Below are 21,547 nucleotides of genomic sequence, written 5' to 3' on the forward strand. Positions count from 1 at the left end.
ATTGTCACTTGGAAATTGTGTTCTTATGTATATAAGTAGCAAGTTAGATTTAGATAATGGAAAAAGACATCCAACCTTTTTCCTAACCAATTAGAAATATTTAAGTTATATCCTACTATATAATATTGTCATATGAAAGTTCTAATTAGAATAAATTAGGACTTCAAGTTTAGGGTGGCTTTAGAAGGCTTCCTTAGAGTCCTAAGGTGTTCTTTTGGTAAATTTAAGTTACCTACATGTTAGTACTATATGTTAGGGCTTTAATTTTAACTTTACTTTAGTTTAAATCACTTTTCTAACCCTTTTAAAATTGCATTTTTGAAATATTTCGAAAAAGGAAGAAATCTTATGCAACTTCTAACCTTATCTTTAGTGAGTTGTAGTTCCAATCAAATAGGGAACATTAGGTTGATTTAAAGTGATTTTTCACTTTCATGATGGAGAAAAATAAGGATTTTAGTTTCTTATTAAAGGGGAATTTGAAAGTAGAGTTTTCATTCACCCACTCTCTAGTTTTAGACATTTTATGGTTTGGAGATTCGATCAAGGAAGGATAGAGGGATCTTCTCAAATCAGTTCATTTGCCATAGCTTGGAGAAAGGTTGGAGATTTTTCCATGTTTTAAGAATTATGTACTGTATTTTTTTCTAAATAAAATTTGTGTAAATTTTGCTATAGTTACATATGTGTAAATTTTGCTATAGTTACATATGTGTATTGTTCATTGTCCATGTTTTATTGCAGGGTGTGAATGAATTTCTATTGCCTTCTTTTCACTTTGATTTTGAGAGTAAGATGTTATGGGTGTGGAAGGACATCACTCACCCTTGGGAGGGAAGCAGTGGCCTTCAGGTGAAGGGGTTAGTGGGTCTTCCCTTAAGTGCAGAGTCTCTTCCCTGGAAGGAAGATGGATAAGCATGTAGTATGGGCTGCATGTGCCAATACCTCATTCCACACTTTAAGGTGATAAGGGGAGAATTTATGTGAGAGTTGGTATTTATTTTGTATGCCTTGTGAAGGAAAATTTGAGTTTCTATATTTGGCTTATCCTTGAGGTTTTAGGTACACCTTCACCCATTTTATTGCTTGCTATGGTAACCTATTATGTAAGCTCAAAAAGGGTGTTAAATGTTGTATCCTATAATTGTTGTTTTATGTGTTTCTTCTTTATTGTTACCCGGTCGATCTTGGTTCTCCAAGCTTGGTGGGTGGTCTCATAGAGGCCTAGGTTGGGAGGTGAGTTGTCCATTTTTTAGTGTTATTTTCTATAGGTTTCTAAATGGATTTGTGTTGAAGAAAAGCTTGGAATATTTTATTTTCTATTGGAGACTTTCAAGATGATTTATTATGAAAATTTGTAAAAGTGTTGTATTATAAAAGATTACATGTAGATCTTCACTTATGTAATTTTGATTTGTTGTAAAGATCCAATTGTCATTTTAATATTTGAAGAGATGTCAAAGTTGTGAATACATTTTAGTTTAAATATTCCCTTGATTATGATTAAAAGAAATTGAAATTTGTAGCAATAATTTTTTAATGATTTGATATGATTTCTTAAAGTGTTTCAAAAATTAAAATTGAATAGTATGTATGTGTGTGTGTGTCATGTTTAAAATTTGGGCATGACATTTCTTTGTAGTCACATGTAAATTATATAGGACATGGTGATCTTCATATATAAGTGGAAACCTATATTTCTAAGTTTTATGTTTTGAACCCAAATTTCTTCCAAAAGACTTGGGAATTTTAGATGAATAAGGTTGATATGGCTGGTTCATATGGATATATTGGTGTGAAGGACTCAAAGATTTGTATCTTTGTTGATCTTTTTAGGAGATAGGATATGTAGATGATGAGCTAGGAGTGAAAGGTGTAGAATATGGAGGGATGTAAGTATTGGAAATATAAGAGGAGTAACTAAGAGCAGAGAGGTGAATCAGTAAATCACAGATCCCTTAGATGTCAATACAAATAAAAAATCTAATTAAATTGAACTCTGTTGTAACTCAGCAAATTCATAGGCACTCAGTTTACATTAACAAATGTCGTGACTTGGTAAATACTGAAATAACTTAGCAAATGCTTATCATGAAAATCTTAAGATATTATCTATGATTGATCTTACTTCAACTTAGTTGCATATGCATAAAAGAGATAACATGAACACAATTGACACCAATATTTAACATGGAAACCCAATTTGGAAAAAACTACTGATTGTAACTAGTTACTAATTTCACTCTTCTAAAGTGAGCTCTATTAGGAGCCAACCCTATTAAAGGTTACAAAACACATTGTTAGGTGTGACCATATTAGACCCTTTTAGGAGTGGCTTTGTTAGAGGTCTTTAGACACTTCAATAGAAATGACACCTTGTTAGAAGATTTACAAATAGTTGTTAAGCTTACTTTGTTAAGAAATTTAGATCACTACTACAATGGTTAGAGAGTAATAATGAAATGACCTAATTTCTAATGCAACTAAATTGTTGATTATAGATCTCAATTCTGGCTTGTATACTTGATCCTTCCTGATCAAATGTATCTTTGCAACTCACTAAGGATATTTTTCTTATCTTTTTAATTCACTTCCTCTAAGCATCATCAAATATTCAATTATATTTCTCACATTCAATCCTCAACTTGAACTTATAGTTATATATTACACATTGTCAAGTCATCTTAAATACAACTTAGAATAATTAATATTCATCTTCTCAGTTAGCTAGAATCAACAAATAATTCAATTGAACTCAATATGCCAAAACAAGAAAATCCTTCGTTAGCCAACCCTGCTCGGTAGATACTAACTCAAAGTGATTTTCCTATGTTAACCAAGTGAAATTGGTCAACACTGCATATTCACAAACTTCCTTTGGTAACTAAGTGAGCTTGGTTAACACTAGTTTTATCCAACTTTTCCTTCATTAACCGAGTGAGCTCGGTTAACACTTAACTTCTGTAAAATTTTTCAGACAAGCAAACTTGATAGACACTATCTTCTAAACTAGGAAAACTCTAGAATGCTCAACAAACACAAGAAACTATCTTTAATGCCTGAGTAAGATCGACATACACTTATTGGCAATGATATGACATTTTGTGTAACATCAAAGATAATACACATTTAATCAATTGTTACCAACAATCTCCCTCTTTAGCATTAATGGCAACACAACATGTCATAATACAATGAAATTGTAGAGAAAGAATAAAATAAGGAAAATATCCTTAGATTCATTTTGACTCTTATCCATGAGAACTCCCTCTATCAATGTGAACTCCTTTTTCCTTCAGTTTCTTCCTCTGTCAACAAAACTTTGCCTTTAACATCTTCTTTTGATAAAAAACTCTATTTTTAATATCAAACCAAGTTCATTCTCCCTCTTTGAGATTTCTTTCTCTTTATCTTTTTAAAAATTTCTATGAGATATGGCAGTAAACTTCTCCCTCTTTGATATCTCATGCCAAAGAAAATGTTTAGTGAATATCAATGTATTTCATGTACTAATTTATTTGCAATGCACCCTTGTCAATATTACATCAACTGATTGATCTTCAACATGCTCTAGTTGATGCATCGCTAAACTTCATTTAGTGAGCTTCAGATAGAGGAATGACCCCTAACTTACCTCTTAGATATAGAAATGCATCCTTAGGTAATGGTTTAGTGAATATATCTACAATTTGTTCTTTAGTATTCACATATTCCAATCTTACCTCTTTATCTTGTACCAATTCTCTCAAAAAATATTTTTTATAGCAATGTGTTTTGTTTTGGTATGCATAACAGGATTCTTTGATATGTTAATTGTACTGGTATTATCACAGAAGATAACCATTGGATCCTTGATTTCTATCTTCATGCCTACCAATAGTTGTTTGAACCAAACAATATTTGAACAATTAACTACCACTGCTACATATTCTGCCTTTGCTATGGACTAAGAAATACAATTCTATTTCTTGCTTGTATAAGACACTAATCTTTTACCAAGAAAGAATGCTCCACCACTAGTTCTCTTTTTGTCATCAACACTTCTTGCCCAGTCAACATCTGTGAATGCTTTCAAATCCAGATTGCCTCCTTTTATGTACCATAGTTCATAGTCCTCAATACCTTTTAGATATATCATGATTCTCTTGATTACCATCATGTGATTTTCTTTGGGATTTGCTAAGAATATTGCCACCATACCAATTGCTAATACAATATCAAGCCTTTGTGCACTACATATTAAAATTTTCCAATCATTGATCTATATGTGGTCTGATCTACCTCCTTGGAATCATCATTTTTGGAAAGCTTATGTCTAGTAGACATAGCAGTTCCAACTGGTCTTGAATCTTCCATTCCAAACTTCTTTAGCATCTCCTTGATATATTTATATTGAGTAATATAGATACCATGATTTTTCTACTGGATCTACAATCCAACAAAGAATGTTATCTCTCAAAACATAGACATCTCAAAATCTTTACTCATATCTTTTGAGAATTCTTTTTACAAGTCATCATTTCCTATAAATAAAGTGTCATCCACAAATATTTTTGCCAATACAATCTTCTTATCTGGTCCTTCTTTGATGCATAGACTACTTTTATCATTTATTTTTTGAAACCAATCTTTATCAAGTAGTTATAAAATTTTTCATACCAAGCTTTGGAATCTTTCTTGAGACCATACAATTCTTTGTATAATTTGTAGACCATATCTATTTTGCTAGGATCTACAAAACCTGTAAGTTTCTCTATGTAGACTTCTTCATCAACAATTCCTTTCAAGAATGTAGATTTTACATCCATTTGATAAACTTTATATCCTCTATATGCTACATATGCTAGTAAAGTTCTAACACCTTCCAATCTTGCAATTGGAGAAAAAGTTCCACCATAATCAATATCTTCTTCTTAAGAATAACCTATTGGTTTCAGATTGGTTTTGACAATTGAGTGTCAACACACTTAACCAATTCTCAAGATGATGCTAAGTATAATACAGAAGTTGAGCTATAGTGTATGCGAAGACAAAGAATTTAATAGGTGCCAAGTGGTCTTTAGGTGCTAAGCGAAGTTCAAGTGCCAAGTAGAGTTTAGATTTCAAGCAGAGTATAGATGTCCAGTGAAACTGAATTACTATAGGAGTTGAGTGAGATAGAATTCCTATTAGTGTCGAGCATCATCAAATAGTAAGTGTCAAGTAACACAGAATTAGCATATGAGTTTGTATCTTCAAAAATTCAGATGTAAATTTCTTTTGAGCTGACTCAGGATGAATCTCAAAGGAACTTGAAGATAAGATCAAATCTTTTGCATTACCTATGTAATCAACATGTAGCCAATAAGAAAAATGGAGAAGGCATGCAACCAATAGAAAAAGTGCAAGAATAGAGTAGGAAATGCAGAGTAAATATTGATTGTCGATTCATACCTAATCCTAAGTCTTTGAAATATTTAAAAGGATGATGAAACCCAATTGTATGTGCATGTGAGAAGTGTATGGGTGAAATATAGTGAAGTTAAGAGGGGTATTTAAAGAATCAGAAAGAACATAGCAGCATTGCAGAATTTAGTTGATCAAGAACAGAGTATCAATGTTTTGAAGAGTGACATATCAAGTCAAGAAAGGATCAGAGTAGATAGAGCTGAAAAAGGATCTAGAATTAGGATAAATGCATAGATCTATGTCACCATTTATGATATCAAAACCTATTTTGGTCAAATCTCATTTCTCTATCAAAACTTAATTTTTTTCAGAAACTAAAAATACCCTTTTATAGATCTCAGATTCAATATCATCATTATATAAATGATTGATTGTTTTAATTAGTTATAATATATTATAATCTCAAAAATATTATAAGCCAATATTTCAACATTTCAGAAGATGCAATTATACAATATTGCAAGTACTAAAAATAAGAAATTAGCATGATTAAAGATGCAAAGTTAAAAGATTTTAAAAGTGTTGCTGAGTTGCCCTCAGATGCCAAGTAAAATTCTAGCACATGCTGAGTTGACTGTCAAAAATAGTAGAAGCCAAATGATCAATTGGAGCTGAGTTGGTAATGGAAGCTGAGTAATGTAGAAATCCTTCAGAAGCTGAGTGGATAGTTGTAAATGCACTAAGCATTAAATGTAGTGAAAATAGGGTATATTATCACATTTTCAATAATTTTTCTTCATTACAAATGAAGAGAAAAAATGATAAAGAGTGTAGAGCAACTTCACAATAGAGAATCTAGTATTTAAGTAGATTTCAACATCATTTCAATACAATTTCATTGATTTCAAGGTATTTGCATTTGTGTCGAGCTATGTAGTTTCAAATTTTCTTTGCATACAAACCCTAGATTGCATGAATGGCTTCTAGCTCTAGGAAAACTTAGGAGAAGGAATTGTTTGAGGTCCAACTTGTGTCCAATGAAGTGAAACAACTTGATTTCTACCCAATACTAGAGGTAGTATATAAGAATGATCCAACTAGAGCCCTATATATCATACCCCCTATGGTAGTTATGGTTTAAGATGTTAGACAATGCTACAATTACAAGATTGGAGCCATAAAAACATGGAAATGATGGAAGCTTATGAAAAATTGTGTGAAAACAAAATGTTAAGGAAGAATATCAGATTGTTGTGAAGAAGGGTTTAACGTGTGCCCTAAAATTCCCTACAGTGTTCAAGACTGAATGGATCAGGCTAGTGCTTAGTAGAATACATGATGAAAGCTTATGGTTGGAGGATAACCCAATGAAAATCACGAAGAGAATTGTACATAGAGTGACAAGGTACCCAACCCTAGATCGGCCAAAGACCATTAGAAGTGATGCCAAGGAAGCAATTGAAAAGAATACTAGTGCCAAGTGGAACAAGAGAGGAATGAAAATTGACACCATTCAAGACCCTCTTGTGGACTTTGTTGTTAGAGTTATTGCACACAAATTCTACCAATCTAGTAGACTTAACAATGTGCCTTGCATTATAGTAGATGTGGGTTATAAATTGGTGGAAAAGGATCATACTTATGATCTTGCAAAACTACAACTGCAACAAATTAATGAGAATCTAGCATCTATCAAGAGAACCAAGGGAGCCCAATGCAAGTTTGGTGCTATTTAGATATTCATATTCTTTTATCTATAGAATGAGTTCCCTTATTTTGGTAAAGTGGCATGGAAAATAAATAGGTCAATAATAGCTCAAGTCAATGAATATATAGAGCAGATGGGAGCTAATTTTGAGACCCTAATGACTAGTTATTTTAAAAACTTTAAGAAGTCAATGAAGAAAAGGCTATGAATACCAATTTCCCTAGTAGAGAAACATGTAAATGATGTATGCTTTCTTGTAGATTTTGACTATACATACATTCAAGCTGCCATACCAAGAGTTAGGTGGTTAAGACCTCTTGGTTATGAAATAAATATAAATGAAGCATCAATAGCTATAATTGTACTACTAGCAGAAGAAGTGGACAAAAGTGCACCACATTTTGGAACATATGATTAGGTTAGGTCAAAAGTGGATATGGGGTTGAAGACTACCTCCACATTGAAAAAGAAGGATAAACTTGTCAAGAAGTTAAAGGCCAAATTTGGTGAGGGAGCCAAGGATGATGAAGAGGAACAAGGTCAAGAACCACTTGCTTTAACCCAAGGAATGGGGGAGGATGCTGAAGAAGAAGAAGGTGCCAAGAAAGAAGCACCAAAGCCAAAGCCAAAGAAGAGAAAAGCACAAAAATAGCCAGTTACATAGCCAGAGGGGAAGAAGAAAGCAACAAAGCAAAGCCCAACCAAGCCAACTACAAGGGTAGATACTAGGGTAACAACTCAAGTAGAAAAAAGAATAGGAGAAGGAAAAAGCAATAGAGCAAGGAGGGCCTGTAGAGAAAAAGAAGAGAAGAAGATATGTTGCACCTCAAGAATCAGACAAGGAAAGGATAGAGTATGATGAAGATCAATTCATATTAGTAAGAAGTTCTACCAAGTCTAAGTTAGAAAATGTTTGTAATAACATTAGAGACAATGCAAATTTAATTGGTTTAAAGACCATATATTTTAATAAGTTATCAAGGGAAGAACAAAACATAGTGGAAGAGTCCATCTACACTATGATGGCTAAGTTTAAGACCACTCTGCCTGAACTAGACAATTCAATGCCTCAAGAGCTAAGCTCAGTAGTTTAAAATAAATGGCATTATTGTCTTAATATGGAAAAGGAAATAAGGGAGTCAACATTGGCTCATATAATTCCAGATCTAATGAAAGGAAAAATAACAAAGGCTAGCAAGAAACATGGGAGAAAATTTGCACCCAAATACAGAGCCCTTAGTATATTACAAAACCAAATTGTGGATGTTGTGCAAAAATCCACTCTTATGTGGAAGGTTATATGTGGACTCCAAATAGTCAAGGAAGGATAGGAAGACCTATTTGAAGGAATAAATGATGAAAAAGAAGAGGAAAATGAAAAGGATGAGGAAGAAGAGAAAGAAAAAGAAGAGGAAAAAGTGGAGAAGACATAGGGTGAAGAGACAATAGTAAAGGAGTAGCAACTGGAATAGAGTGTCCAAGATACCCAAATGCCACCACCAAGTCCTCCATATACAACACCTATAGAAACAATAATTGTAAAGGATGTTCTTGACACCTCAGGTCCAAACATCAATCCTTTTTCTAAAGAGGATCTCAAAAAGATCCTTCACCAAACTACATTGCAATCACAACTATGCACTAATCTAGTTTTGGTGAGTGTGGAAGAATTACAAAAGGCTATAGAAGAAATCACAAGGGAGAAGGTAAACACACAAGAACCACCTTCACAACCTCCCATAGCTTAAAAAAATCAACCTAAAGAGCAAGAAGCATAGGATACAATTTCTAAGGTTGATTCTACAGTAAAAGTGCCAATAACTACCGAGGAGCTAGCAAAGGAACAAACAAGAAATGATGTTCCTACTGCACAAAGCCAAGGTGCACCTCCTCAAATCATCATTATTGATCAAAGTAGTAGAGAAGAGGAGAAGGAAAAGGAGAAAACTCCAAAAGAAAGAGAGCAAGAGGTAATACAGACATTGGTGAACTTTCCTACCTTAGGGACTCCTACCAAGAAGATGAGCATTGATGCAGTACCACTATAGATTTTAGCACCAGGCTTGAGATCCACCAAGGTTGCATGAGTACTTCACTATGGAGACCCTACACTTGATGAGAAAATATTCATACCATGTTATGACTCTAAAAAAATGAACCTAGCATAGATAAATGAAGTGCAAGAGGCACTGGAGAGAAGGAAGAAGCAGGTGATACTCAGAAATGAGTATAGACAGAAACAAGCATTAGTGAAAATAAAAGATATATTTCTTGATGCATCGAACTTGCACTTACCTAATGAAACCAAGCCTATCATGGAGAAATTTTCCAACATAGTGGACCAAGTACAAAATAAAAACCTTGATACAAATGTCAAATTATTAGAATGGTCTAAAAATAAGTTTCAAATAAAAGTCAATGAGAAGATATCTAGTGAAATAACACTTTCACAAGTAGAATTGGCTAAGAAAATTGAGAAAGTTAAAAAAATACTCAAGAATGTATTCTTTTTGTACTCCAAATTGTGTGACTCATCATTCTTCACAAGAATCTAGCCAAATGATACTGAGCTTGGAAAGAAATCTCAAGATTTCTAGCACACAGCTACACAAAGATCCAACTCAAAGTGAGAAGCATTTTGCCACAATGCTTCACATGCATAAGGAGTTAGTTGTATGGACTATAGAAGAGGCCAATATTAATGCCAAATTATTATAGATTCAATCCTCTATTACTCTACATCTAGAAGTCCTACATAAGGAATAGGCCTATGTAGAAAATGTTTTGAAGAAAGACCCAAATCTTTCTACTTTAGAAGGCCTCGTACATCTTGTAGCAAGACAACCATCTAACACAAATAACTGGAAATAGCATTGAATAATTGGGATGCTTCTCTAAAGATGATAATGGAGGTAAATAAAATATTTTTGGTTAAATAATCTATTCATCCTTAAGACCCTTTGACATAAGTGTCAAAAAGGGGGAGATATACATATGCATAGGGGAGATATACATTTTTGATATAAGGGGAGATATAAACATTGTGCATATAATAAGAATGAGGTAGATACATATATTACATTCTTTGAAGGTAATAAATTATATCCAAAGGAGGAGATATTCACATTTTGAGGAAGTAATAAGGAGATATAGCCAAAAGGACAAAAAAATTAAAGGAAGATGTGAAGATGTGTGAAAGAGTATCAACAAAAACAAAGGGAGAGGACAAACAAAGTAGAAATAGGGTACACATAAATAAAGGAAAAGGAATGATAAGGCAGGTAATGGAACCAGCATGAGCCAAATTTAGCTTAAAGAATTTTGGATATAGAAATGACACATTAGCTTAGGGGAAGTTACAAATTTTTGAGGTATATAGAATTTTTGAACAAGTTTTTGAAGTTTTGTACATATGCTGAATAGAATATGAAGTATACTCATAAAGATTATAATCATAATGTTTAGTTAAGTGTTTTTGCCACTCATGTCAAAAGGGGAGATTGTTGGTCTCAAATTTGTTTTGACAACTGAGTGTCAACACACTTAACCAATTCTCAAGATGATGGTGAGTATAATACAGAAGCCAAGCTACAGTGTATTCAAGATGATGGTGAGTAGATTGTTGGTCCAAATCTCACACTACCACCATCATAATGTTCCATGTATTCAATTTTTTTTTTTATCACTAGTCATATGATGTGAGCAGCCACTATCTATAATCCATGTATCATTTTTGCTAACATGAGAGATAAGTGTTATTTTATCTCCATCATCGTATTCATCTTTTACAACAATATATACCATTTCATCTTCACTATTATCAAAATCTTTAGCCATAAAAAAAGGTTTCTTAGCTTTGTCCTTGTAGTCATTGTAGTTTTTGAATTCCTTCTTAACTTTGAACTTATTTCTTTTCTTTTCATCTTTGTCTTCTCTGTTTGGGCACATTGCAATAATGTGTCCAACTTCTTCACAAGAAAAATAGATTAGAGGGATCTCACCTTTGTACTTTCCTCTACCTTTGGAATATTTCCTTGCAAGTAGGGCTTCAAAAACTTCAAGATCACTATCTGAACTTTCTTCCTCTTTTTCACTCTTTGATTTATTGGATTTTGATTTCTTACCCCTTTTCTTGAGTGAAAGATTGGCTCCAAATGCAGACTCAATAACTTTTGAACTAGGGACATAGTTATCATAGTTATCCAATTCAAAAGTTTTCAATCTTCCAACTAGAGCATCCAATGTTATTTTTCTATTTGGATCACATCTCATCTCTTGAATAGTAGAGTCCCTAATAGCATAGATAGGAAGAAGGAATTTGAGTACCTTTCTTGCAACTATTTAGTCATCAATGTCTCCTCCAGATGCTTTGATTGCACTCACACTTGCTTTAATTTACTCAATATTTTTGCAATATTTTCATCTTCTCTCATCTTCATCTAATCAAATTATCCTTTGGGACTTTAAGCTTTAGCTCTTCTTAAATTATCATCTCCTCTATACATGGCTTTTAGTTTGATCCACATATCATAAGTTGTAGTGCAACTTTTGATTTCATCAAATTCAACATAATTAAGAGTAGATGCAATATCAATCATCATGATGTTATGATTTTTCTTTTTAGCAATTTCTTCAACTGATAATGTTCAAATAGGAGTCTTGTATTCACTATCAAAATATTTGCATCTTGAATCACTAATAGTTTCCAAATGTAACTTGATAAGTCCTTTCCATGCTACAAAGTTGTCTCTATTCAACTTGGAAATCTCTCTTTTGTAAGACATCTTGATATTTAGCTTAGGTCCTTGAAACCTTCTCTCCAAGCAACAAGAGATCTAATACCAATTGTTGGAAATATAAGAGGAGTAACTAAGAGGGGAGGGGTGAATTATTTACCACAAAATTAGTCCTAGATCCCTTAGATGTCAATACACATCAAAACTTTGATTAAACTAAACTCTATTGTAACTCAACAAATGCACAAGAACTTGGTTTACACTAAGAAATCTTGTAACTTAGTAAACATTGAAATAACTCAGAAAATGAATATCATGAAAATCTTAAGATATTATCTATGATTGATCTTACTTTAACTTAGTTGCATACACATAAAAGAGATAGCATGAACACAATTGACATCAAAATTTAATGTGGAAACCTAATTTGAGAAAAACCACCAAATGCAACTAGTTACTAATTTTCACTCTTCTAAAGTGAGCCTTGATAGGAGCCAACCTTGTTAAAGTTTACAAAACACACTATTAGGTGTGACCCTATTAGATGATTTAATAACCCTATTAGGAGTGGCCTTGCTAGAGGTCTTTAGACACTTCAATAAAAATACCACCTTGATAGAGGATTTATAAATAACTGTTAAGAGATTTAGATCACTATCACAATTATTAGAGAGTAACAATGAAATGACCTAATTTTTGATGCAACTGAGTTGTTGATTATAGATCTAAATTTGGGATTATATACTTGATCCTTCCCAATCAAATGTATCTTTGCATCTCACCAAGGATATTCTGCATATCCTTTTAATTTGCTTCCTCTAAGCATCATCAAATCTTGAATTATGTTCCTCACATTCAATCCTCAACTTGACCTTATATTTATATCTTAGACATTATCAAGTCAAATTGAATATAACTTAGAATAATTAATATTCATCTTCTTAGTTGGCTAGAACCAAAAAACAATTCAATTGAACTCAATATGCCAAAACAAGAAAATCCTTCATTAGCTGAACCTACTCGGTAGATGCTAACTCAAAGTGATTTTCCCGTGTTAAACAAGTGAACTCAGTCAACACTACATATTCACAAAGTTCCTTTGATAACTAAATGATATTAATTAACATGGGTTCCATCCAACATTTCCTTCATTGACTGAGTGAGCTCAATTAACACTCAACTTCTATAAACTTTACTTTGTCACCCAAGTGAACTCAGTAGACACTATTTTCTGAATTAGGAAAACTCTAGAATGCTCGACAGACATAGGAAATTTTCTTGAATGCTTGAGTGAGATTGGCATACACCGACTGGAAATGATATGAAATTTTGTGTAACATCAAAGATAATACACAATTAATAAATTGTTACCAATAGTAAGGCCCCAATATTTAAGGAAGATTCGAAGGCTCTAGCTTAGATGGATAAGGACCAAGGATGGATTTAGAAGATGGGAATGGATAATGGATAGGGGTATCAACATATTTAGAGTGAGAAACATGGACAAGGCTACTAATAGGCTGATGAATATCTTTGATAGAATAAACTTATTTGATAGGAGAACTTGAACCTTGAAGGTATTTATTCTTATGGAAATGATTAGGAAGAATGAGTGATTTTTGAGGTGGATATCGAGAAGTACTATAAGGGAATGAGGGAATAATTTGATCTTGAAAATTTTCTTTGGATGACATAGGTAGAGAAAATTTCTCTTTATCTTAAATAAGCTCAATGGAAGTATTGGAAGTGATATCTTGGTCTTTTTTAGCAGATGGATAAGTGGTAGGAAATGGAGGAATATGTTGTTATTGGGATGGAGGAATCACATCTTGAAAGGGTATGGAGGGACCTTGATCTTGATATTTCCTCATACTTATTTCTTCATCTTTTTATAGTCCTTTTGACATGGAGCCACTTTCAAGGATAAGGTAGTATCTTGGGTTTTCATGATAGGCTCTTGAAGAGGTAATGAAGGACTAGTTGGAGTATGCATGATAGGAATAGTAGCACATGAAGGCTTAGGGTCTTTGGTCTTAGTAGCATTGAAAAGAAGTTCAATCCAATTTTTGTTATCTTGGATATATTTTAGACATGGTTCTTGATGATAGACATAGTTATTGTGAGAAGAATTGGGTTCTTTTTTTGACAGAGACATGTTGGAAAGATTTGATGTTTTAGGAGATGCATGGGGGTTTCAATAAGTGGAGGCTAAAAGACAAATATTATGAGACATAGGTTCAAAAATTTGATCTTTCTCAAGAGTAGTATCATTACACGAGTCTATAGAATTTGCAACAAAAAATAACCCACCATCAATAAGATCTTGGACTTCATGCAATTTGAAGTATTATGTTCATTATGTCAATGATAAACACAATAGGTTTCAAAGGATGGGTTTCTATATGAGCTAGACTTAAACAATGTGATTAATTTATTATCAAGGAGTGTTTGAAAAATTATGTCATAAGAGTCCCCCAAAGGAGTAAGAGTTATCTCAAAAGTATGGCTCACATCTTCTTCGTATGGGTCAAAGATAAGTGTATCATCAAATCGAGACATACACTCAAAGGAGGTATCACGTGCTTTTTTTCTAAAGAGGGCTTTAGGTAATTGGCGTCTTGGAGAGATAGAGTGTGTAGACCTAGAAGAAGAGGATGACCTTAAAGAAGATGACTAATATGGATGTAAAGGCCTTAAGAAAGATTCATGTGAAAATTTAATTCTCTTCTACTATTTTTTTCAAATGTAGAATATGCTTTAATCATGTCCTTGGTGGGACTAGGGTAAGTGAGATCATTGGTCTCTTCTAGTTTTTTATATTGAGTGTATAAGAATTGCAATTTCCTACCAAGATCAAGCATATTAGGATCATCTAGACTTATTTGAGGTTTGGAATAAAAAGATTAAAAATCCATAGTGGTGGATAGAAAGTCAAGCATGAAGGAGCCTAGAAGGCTTTGATAGGAAAACTAGAGTGTCCTTGATTTCTAAATAAGGTAAGAAAAGTGTACACTTATCCAAAGTGAAAAAGCATAAAAAGAGATAATAAGGATGGCTTCTCACAAGATGTCAAAGCTAGGGTTAGAATTCCCTATGTAAGAAAATTATGAGCAAGAAAAGATAAGATTAAAGATCAATAAAGGAGATAATAATCCAAGACGAAAAAGTAAGAAATTCACTAACCAAGAGTGTAATCAAGTAGCTCAAGCTAAAATTTTAGAAAAAAGGTCCTAGTATGTTGACATACACTAGGAAGGTGGAAAATACCAAGGATGGTAAGACCAAAGAGCCATTTTAAGAAAGTTCAAGCACTAGAGACATAGAAAATCAAAGTTAAATGATGAAACTTCCCCTAGTAACCAACACAAGAAAAAAAAATTAGACTTGGAGGAAAATGTTTTGATTTTTTTTCTTTAGTATTTTTTTTTGTTTTGTGATTTTGAAGTTTTATGATTTTTATAACAAAATACACAATTGTAGGACTAGAAAATAGGCTAATGTCTAACATACCATGAGAAAATCACAAACCCAATAAGCATACATTAACACCCTCAAGTCTTACATGAAAGCCAAATAAACAAAGAAAGAAGCAAAATGTTAAAACCCCCCTCTTTCAATTGTAGCTTCCATGTCCTTCTTTCTTCTCCATGTGATATAGCTCCAATTGCCTATAGTGCACACAATTTGGAAGTAAAGCCTATGGAAATGATAATGCTATGAGAATACAAGAAGATGTGATTTAAGCTTGAAAGAGAGAAAGAAAAAGAATAAGATGCTAGGGACCAGAAATGAGAGGAAGAATGCTGATTTTATAATCAATTCGCAAGATAAGAGCATTGGAATCGTCACCTTGGATATGCAACTAGGAAAGAGATTCCTTTGAGAATCCATGATGCATATGACACAAGATGCCAAATGTAGGATTGTATGATGCTTTGGAAGTCAAACATGGCTATAAATGGAAGAGGACCTATGACATGTTATATGATACATTAAACCCACTTAAAACCAAGAATCTATGACAAAAGAAGCCAAATATAGATATGTGTAAGGGAATAAGAATATATGGATTATGACATATCTTAGCCAATTGTAAAAGGAGAATCCATGATGTGTCATGTGCATATGTCATGATGATGTCAATATTATGTGGGATATTTGAATTAAAAATCCATTATTCCACACAAATAGAAATTAATAAAAATATAGAATTAATGGTGGAAAATAGAACTTAGGAAATTGTGAATTCCCATAGTTTGTGAATGATGAACCAATTAATTAATAAAATTAATTAATTGAGAAGGTTAGTTAATTAGTAAAATGACATAGGATTAAATTATGGGTTATTTAATCCTATAGCAAAAATTAATAGGTGATTGGCCGATTTGATTAAATAAGTGCAACAATATCCTTTGATGAAATGTGCCAATAATGGAGATTGACTAGGATGATGATGAATAGATGAAAGCCATGGTCAAATTGATTGATTGATTGAAATTGATAACATGCCAATGACACATGACATAAATTAAGGATATGTAACATTTAACCGACATTGTAAAATGCTACATGATCGAGATTGGTTGATAGGGTTGATCATAATAACATTGATAGATAATGTCAATTTTATTAAATGGTTGAAAATGCTATGATTTGACACTAAGAGACTCAAAAATGTCAAATATTAGATGATGTGAATGGTATTTTTACCTAGCATTGAGAGCCATGACAATACTAAGGTCATATTGATAATATTTGATAGATTGATAGGTTTCCAAGGCTCTAAAAGCCACAAAAGTGCCTAGGATTGGACAAATGATGATAGATCTGGGATGTTAGACCCATTCCAGGTCAATTAAGACTAATTTTGGGTAATTTTGGGTTGATTTGGGGTGACTCTGAGTCAATTTGATATGATTCTGAGTTGATTTGGAATGGTTTTGAAATGATTTATAATTGATGTGAAAGAGGATACAAATGATGACATACACTGTTGAAATATGATCAAGTTGGCCAAAAGATTAGAGTTAGTGGAATGAGAGAATGGGATGAGTTAGTATGAAGAAGTGATGAAACCAAAGACATGAACCATTTTTTGAGCATCTACATTTTTCCCCTCTTTGATACAATGTGATTTAGAGTGTTGTGTCAAAGAATGCTGACAAAAAGTCATAAAAGCATGACCTAGTAATGGTGGTATATATTGGTGCCCTCTTGAGAAATTGACTGAGATAAGCATATGATAGGTCAATTTCTCAACAAGAAGAAGAAAAAACCATAGCAATTGATAGATCACAAATCAGAGCTAAAATGTGAAAGTTATGAGGTCTAGAGTGCAAAACAAGGGCTGATCAGGAGCCCGAGAGTAGTTTCAAGGATTATCACTCAAGATAGTGACCAAATGATGAAAATTATAGCTCAATTTGTTCACAAAAAAGATATAAATCCAAAACAACTGATGGATTGAAAATTAAAGTTGAAACACAAAAGTTATGGCCTCTAGAGTGCAACATAGGGGCTATGAGAGTAGTTCTAGGCATCTTACTACCCCAAGTCCACCCAATGCACACTTGGTAAGACCAAGTGTGCAATGAAAGTACCAATTGAACCCATGGTTCATTTGGGAAGCCCAAGTACAACCATGGTGCAAGTGGGAAGCCCAAGTGTGCTCTAAAAGTGTAGACTACACCCTAGAAGGCTCTGGGGGCCAAAATGAGCCCAAATGGATTCAAAATGATATGAAACTTTGCGTGCATGCCCAAAATGATAGAAAGTAGTTAGAACATGGATGAAATTAGTTAAAAATAGTCAAATGTGGTCAAAATTGATTAAAAAAAGTTATACTAAGGCTGGACTGGGTGGAAAGCCACATAAGGTTGACATATAGTGTAGGATGATGTAGGAATGTAGGAATGCAAGATGAAGATTATGTGGTGTATTAGAATACATGATCATGGTGGTGGATGAAGATATGAATGATAGAAGATTGAGGAGTTGAGATGAGGACCAATTAGAATGAGGTGAAGACTTTTTCTTTCAGAAGGTGCACTATATGTCAAATGGAGCTTTATTTTGATATAGAAAATAGAATGCAACACATCATGGCATAAAGGGCTAGAGTGCTAATGAAAACCTTTTGCATAAAAAAGCACGATGTATATAGAGAATGACCTTGTCCTTCTTGAGTTATATATACATGCCCCAAACTCTCAAAGGTGCATTTTAATGGATAGAAAATAAGAGATGACCATGAACCATCCTGGCCACTCTCATAGATCAGTTTATATCATCGTGTGGCATAGGAACATGATCAAAGAAAAAAAGAAGAAAATAAATCACTCACTAAAGAACATGAACCAACAACTATTCTTGTCTATCATTACTTGATTTTTGGTGTTTTAAGTCTTCAAATAGTGTTTGCCAGTTTGATCATGTGATGGTTTTGTTTATGGATTCAGTTGATAGGTTCATATTGACATGTTGGATTGATTATTGGTTCACATTACTTTGATAGTGTAATTGTCATTGAAGTGTGGTGCTTTGATTTTTTTTCTATGAATGTGAAAGTGTTTATGGAAAAGGGATGATTATGTACAAGGTTTATTACAAATTTTTGATGGAACAAAAAATGAGCTAATGTCTAACATACTATGAGAAAATCACAAACCCAATAAGCATACATTGACACCCTCTAGCATACCATGAAATCCAAATAAACAAAGAAAGAAACACAATGTAAAAAACCCCCTCTTTCATTTGTAGCTCCCATGTCCTTCTTTCTTCTCCATGTGATATAGCTCCAATTGCCTATAGTGCATACAGTTTGGAAGCAAAGCCTATAGTAATGATAATTCTATGAGAATACTAGAAGTTTCGATTTAAGCTTGAGAGAGAGAGAGAGAGAGAGAAAGAATAAGAAGCTAGGGACTAGAAATGAGAGGAAGAATGCCCATTTTATAATCAATTCACAAGATGAGGGCATTGGAATTGTCACCTTGGATATTCAACTTGACAAGAGATTCCTTTGAGAATCCATGATGCATATGACACAAGATGCCAAATGTAGGATTGTATGATGCTTTGGAAATCAAACATGGATATAAATGGAAGAGGATCCATGATGTGTCATATGACACCTCAAACCCACTTAAAGCCAATAATCTATGACAAAGGAAGCCAAATATAGATATGCGTAAGGGAATAAGAATATATAGATTATAACATATCTTAGCCAACTATAAAAGGAAAATCAATTATATGTCATGTGCATATGTCATGGTGATGTCAATAATATATAGAATATTTGAATTAAAAATCCATTATTCTACAAAAAATAGAAATTAGTAAAAATGGAATTAATGGTGGAAAATATGACTTAGGAAATTGAGAATTTCCATGGTTTGTGAAAGATGAATCAATTAATTAATAAAATTAATTAACTGAGAAGGTTAGTTAAGAAGTATAATTAGTGAAATGACATAGGATTAAATTATGGGTTGTTTAATCCTATAGAGAAGATTAGTAGATGATTGGTCAATTTAATTAAATATGTGCGACAATATCCTTTGATGAAATGTGATGATAATGCAGATTGAGTGGGATGCTGATGGGTACACCAAAGCCATAAACAAATTGATTGATCAATGAAAATGATAACATGCCAAGGACACATGACATGAATGAAGGACACGTAACATTTAACTAACATTGTAAAACACTACAAGATTGAGATTAGTTGATAGGGTTGATCATAATAACATTGATAGACACTGTCAATGTTATTAAATGGTTGATAATGCCATGATCTAACACTAGTACATCTGAGACCATTTTTTGACCATTATTGGTTGAAATATTGACGCACTTTTTGACCAAAATTTGACCAAAGTCAACCAACCCATTGGTCAAAAAAATTTTGGTCAAAATTTTGACCAACTTATGGTTGGTCAAAATTTTGAGCAATACTTTGGTCAAAAAACCTCCATGACAATTGTGCATGTTTTGTCAAGAATTGGTCAAAATTTTGACCAAATAAGGAAGAAATTTTTGACCAATAAAGGTAGAAAATTTGACCAATGTAGGTAGAAAATATTGGCCAAGAAAGGTAGAAATTTTGACCAAAAAAGGTAGAAATTTTGACCAATGTAGGTAGAAAATATTAGCCAAGAAAGGTGGAAATTTTGACCAATGAAGGTCAAAAATGTTGACCATTGAAGGTAAAAATTTCAATCAATGAAGGTAAAAAATGTTGACCATTGAAGGTAGAAATTTTGACCAATGAAGGTCGAAAATGTTGACCGTTGAAGGTAGAAATTTTGACCAATGAAGGTAAAAAATGTTGACCATTAAAGGTAGAAACTTTGACCAATGAAGGTAGAAATTTCTACCAATGCCTGGGTGTAATTTTTTTTCAGGCAATCTATAAAACAATTCACATGCCTTGTGTATGATATGAGAATTTGCATGCATCATGCACTCTCTCATCCGACTGATGATGGTTTATGGAGAGTGATATGAAATGATGATGCTAAAAAACACACAATCAAATCCAAAATGAACTTGCACTACAAATGGATTGTGGAAATTTGATATTGTTAATTTTGCATGCATGTCTACCAGGACAAATATATGTTAAAGTTGTGATTTTCTTGTTAGACATGCATGCAGTTTTACCAATATTAGATTTCCACAATCCATTTGTAGTGCAAGTTCATTTTGGATTTTATTGTGTGTTTTTTAGCATCATGGTTTCAGATCACTTTGCGTAATCCATATTAGACAGATGAGAGAGAGTGTAGGATGCATGCAAAATGTCATATCATACACAAGGCATGTGAACTATTTTATAGAATGCCTGAAAAACATCGATAGTAACTAATATGAAGAATATATAATTAGTCATATGATTGAGAAAAATCATGTACATTGTATGAAGGTAGTCCATGTATGATAGGGCCCACCAAAAGATAAAACATATGATAAAAAGACTTATTTTCATGTTTTGAACATATGGGGTCAGTTGCTGTTCTCCTAAAGCTGCATGGTAGAATTAGAAAAAATAGACTTGTCTTTGGAGTTGAATCTACTTCCATTGCACACTAATTTTTTAAAGCTGCTGGAATAGGTATATTTATTTAGCTTCCTTCACACATATCTTTTAGCTCATTGCTTTGTAGTCTTTTAGTCTTTATTTTTGGTTTTTCTAGTGTTTTAGTATGGGCAGCACCAAAATTGTATGGGCAACACCAGAATTGGTAATTTTTACATTATGTCGTAGCAGGATTCAGGTGCATAGTTTTTTGAATCAAAGTTCTTGACCCATAATTCATCAAATGTGGATCGTGGAAAACCATCTCGTGGGCATGAATTGTCCACTTGTCACTTTTCAATTTAGGCAATGCTCTAAGGGGTAAACATCAAGACTTCCCAAGAGGTGACTTATCTTGGAACTACTCCAACTAAGAATCTTATTCTATAGTGAACTTATCTATAGTGGAAATGTTAAATTAATAATAATAAATTTGTAAAAACTAGGTAGTAGCTTCGGCAAAGTCTACTCAATAAATTGACCAACAATACATGAGTTTTTCAAAAAACTAAATACAAAAATAGTGTATTAAAGATACCATATTTTTAGAACTCATGATATATTGTTGTTTATGTTTACGATAAGATAATGTGTGATTTTTTATCATCTATGTTTAGGATAGCTTTC

This window comes from Cupressus sempervirens, chromosome 5 (genome assembly GCF_028749045.1).
Source record: "Cupressus sempervirens isolate cs-2001-9-10 chromosome 5, ASM2874904v1, whole genome shotgun sequence".
NCBI classification, from domain to species: domain Eukaryota; kingdom Viridiplantae; phylum Streptophyta; class Pinopsida; order Cupressales; family Cupressaceae; genus Cupressus; species Cupressus sempervirens.